This window comes from Haemaphysalis longicornis, unplaced genomic scaffold (genome assembly GCF_048455015.1).
Source record: "Haemaphysalis longicornis isolate Haplotype H1 unplaced genomic scaffold, Haemaphysalis longicornis Haplotype H1 scaffold_12, whole genome shotgun sequence".
NCBI classification, from domain to species: Eukaryota; Metazoa; Arthropoda; class Arachnida; order Ixodida; family Ixodidae; genus Haemaphysalis; species Haemaphysalis longicornis.
Window position 1 is genome coordinate 64,670,356 of NW_027526225.1, and position 4,277 is coordinate 64,674,632.

Here is a 4,277-nt window from a genome sequence, read left to right on the forward strand (position 1 = left end):
TTTGGCTTGTGTGTGTTTGGCTCTAACATGTCAATGCTCTTTTTGACTGTTGCATTAAACTATAAATAGGCCCTCTTTTCTGACGGGAGGGAAGTCTGTCCTGGTTCACCGTTGAGAACGTTTCTCTGCTCGTTCAAGTTTCATGTTGCAAGCACGCCAGTGTGCTACTGCCTGGATCATCGTTGTTCTCGGCATGCATTAAACAAGTTTGGCTCTTGTCCCTGCGTCGTCGGCACGGTGGAAACTCCCCTGCAAGCCGCACACCCACCACGCTACCATGAAATGACGGAGGTCGGTTCTTGGAAGCCTTCGCCAACGTAACATGCTCTTTCCGACGATCTATGAACCTGCCGCGTTACTTCATCTCGCGTTTTTTTCTGGATACCCGAGGTGGCACCTCACTGCTATGGCGGTCAAGATCGCTAAGATAGCCCCCAGGTTTCCGATCCCCCGCACGGGGCACCTTGAGTATTCATGGTGACGGTGAGCAGCGACACCGCGGACCCCGAGCTCCCAACATAAGCCGTGTCCAACCGTGGCGAGGTGTTTAAAGGTGAAGGGTAGAAGCCGTAAACGGTGGCCGTCGGAGCCTTGGTCAAGCTCCGGCCGATGGGCTCCCTGCCTGTCTACCAGGCAGGGAGCTCCGGGACCTCTTTGACTACCAGGGTAAGGTCAAAGGAGAAAGTACCCCCGTCTCCCTGCTTTCCAATGTATCATATGGCATTTTCCAAACCCCCCCCCCCCCCCCCCCAAACGTGATCGGCCTCCGAAAAGGGGCCGCACCGAAGCTTCATTCCCACCATTGCCAACAATTGCATCCCAAAAGCCAGATAACTATCCGCGCTTCTTGATTGTTGAATCTCTTGACAAGTCGAATCCTATCTCCTCCCAGTCAGTGTTCCTTATCACCAAATTCCTTGAAGGCATCCTTGGCAAGTCTTTCCAAGCCAAGAAACTGAGAACCGGCGAAGTTCTGGTCGAGGTGAACACTCGCCAGCAAGCCACAAGCCTCCTTACCCAGAATCGCATGGCAGATCTGGACATCAGAGTCACACCCCACCGTAGCCTCAATAGCTCTCAGGGTGTGATTTCTGAGCCAGATCTGATAAATGAGACGGAAGCCGATCTGCTCGAAGGTCTGAAAGGCGAGGGCGTGACGGCAGTGAGGCGCATCACCATGCGGCGAGATGATAAGCAAATCATGACAAAGCATATAATCTTGACATTTGATCGTTCGACACTTCCCGAATCCATCAAAGCCGGTTTCATTCATTGTTCTGTCCGACCTTACATCCCGAACCCGCGGCGCTGTTTCAAGTGCCAACGGTTCGGGCATGGCACCACCTCCTGTCGTGGCAAAACAACGTGTGCAAAATGTTCATCTCAAGATCATGATACAGATAACTGCCAGGCTCAACAATTAATGTGCAGCAACTGTCATGGACCTCATGCTGCGTACTCCCGCACGTGTGAAAGGTTCCAGATGGAAAAGAAAATAATCAACCTCAAAATCACTGAAAACATCACCTTCCCAGAGGCGCGGAAGAGGTTCGCCTCTTTCCCTCTGGGGAGGTACGCCGACGCAGCTCGCCGGGGGGCGGAGCGGCGTCTGGTTTCCACAGGGGCCCAGTTCAGCGAGTCTGACCTGGTCCCTCCGCCGCGCCCCCCCCCCCCCCCCCTGGGTTGCCTCAGGCAGCCCAACCCGCCACCACGCCGCTTGCTGAGGCAGCAGCGGTTGTGGTGGCAACCTCTTCCGTCGGGACCGGTGCCGCTCCCGCCTCTGTCTCCCCATCCTCCAGTGCGTTGGAGGGTACCGAGGTGATGGACACCACGGGCCCCGCACCGGTTCCCACCGCCACCGCACCGCCCGTGCCACCTCTGGCGCCCCGGACGCCCTCGGCGGTGGCGGCTCAAACGAAGGGTTCCCGAGGGGGGGCCAAGTCCGGGGGGCCCGGTCCGTCGGGCACCCCTCGGACATCCGACGACGACATGGATGTCGGGCCGTTCCTGCCTGCAACGCAGCGCAAGGAACGCGTCCCGACGCCAAAGCCTCCCGACAAGCCAAAAAAGGCGAGAGTCACAGCCCCGAAAGACGACACATAAACAAACACACACACTCCAGTAGCTCTCACACTAAATAATGGGAAGAGAAAGCATAATTCAATGGAACTGTAGAGGCCTTCTTAAAAATCTTGACGATGTATACGAACTACTGCATGCTAATCAGCCAAGTGTAATGTGTGTTCAGGAAACACATTTGAATTCCAAGCACACAAATTTCTTGAATAGTTACATGGTCTTCAGAAAGGACAGGGATGGCTGCACACACTCTTCTGGCGGTGTGGCCATAATTGCCCGGAAATCCTTAGCCTGCCACCCTGTCACTCTGAACACTGTCCTTGAGGCTGTAGCAATACGCTTGATAATATTTAATAGGTTGTTAACGGTATGCTCCATATACATTCCTCCTGATGTTTCACTTTTAAGCTCTGACTTCGAGGCGCTGGTTGACCAGCTGCCCGAACCATACATCCTGACAGGCGACCTTAATGCTCACAACACTCTTTGGGGCTCTTCTCGCACGGATGCCCGAGGTCGCCTTATAGAGAAATTCCTTACATCTTCAGGAGCATGCCTTTTCAACAGTAAACAGCCTACATACCATAACATAGGACACAACACATACTCATGTCTTGACTTGGCGATTGGCTCCGCAGTTCTCTTTCCTCTCCTCGAGTGGGGTGTGGGCACTGACCCATACGGTAGTGACCACTTCCCCACCTCACTCACATACATAGGTAAAGGCCCATGCAGTCCATCTTCCCATAATAGGTTCAATGAAGCACGAGCTAACTGGAATACATTTACAGAGACATCCAAACTACACCACACATCCATAGGACACCTACACGTCGAAGAAGCTACCCAACTCCTCACGGCGCACATCCTCGACGCCGCCGCAAAGTCCATTCCCCAGGCCTCCGGTGCCCCATCTATTCCCATCCCATCTATTCCCATGCCGTTCCCTCTCAGAGTGAGAGCAGAAGCTTCTGAGCTAGCAGTGTCATTTTCATATATCCACAAGACAGCGATCATTGATTTTACTGCACCATGGCAAGCCAGGGATGTTTCCTGTGACCTGTCTTTTGTGCAGTTCGACAAAAACCGGGCACCAAGGGAAGCTATTATGCAGCATTTCTTCTTCCTGCAGGATAAGTACCAGTGTGCAGAGTTTTACTCCGACGCATCAAAGACAGCTGATGCTGTGTCTTGTGCTGCCCATGGACTGAACTTTAACATGGCAAAAAGAATGAACTCACACAACAGCATTTTTACAGCTGAAGCACACGGCATTTTACTTATTTTAGACCACATTGTCCAACATCAAATTCCAAAGTCCATAGTTTTTACAGATTCTCTTAGTGTTGTACGTGCACTTTTGTCCAGAAAACGCTCAAAAAATTATGTAATCAATCTTGTTTTTAAGGCCCTTATGGCATACGCATCAAGTCTTGAAATAACAATATGTTGGGTTCCTGGCCATTGTGGAATAGCCGGGAATGAAACCGCAGATGAAATGGCCACTGCTGCTACACTCTTGAATTCAGTGGGCATAGCAACACTGCCGTACACAGATATGAAGCCACACATCAGACACCAACTTCACAACACATGGCAAACACACTGGAGCGAACAGACAGATAACAAGTTACACGTAATAAAACCACACTTGGGACCATACGCTACTGACTCACACAACAGACACATTGAAGTTACCTTAGCTAGGTTGCGGATAGGCCACACACATGTAACACACTCGCACCTGCTCACTAGCTCTCCAAGACCTGTGTGTAGCAGGTGTGGGGAGGGCCTATCTGTAGTCCACATCCTAAGAACATGCAAGGCACTCGACACAACAAGACACAGACACTTCAAGGAACTATACAGACAACACTTTCCGCTACACCCTTCCTTGTTTTTGGGTGACAATGCCATGGTCTCTGTGCAACGCGTTTTTAATTATTTGTCAGACGTTAAGTTTTTAAACCTCATTTCCTATCATGCGTAATCAAAACTGGCCCTATACACCAGCCATCACCATTGCCGTTGATTGATTTTACTGCTATTATTTTGGCTTTAGTAGCCACTATTTTCTTTTACATACTTTTGTTTGGCGCTCTTTGCCCCAGGTGGCCTTGCGCCAAAAAACTCCAACCATCATCATCATCATCATCATCAGGTTTCCGATCGGCGAAAATCGTTATATTTGTTTTCTA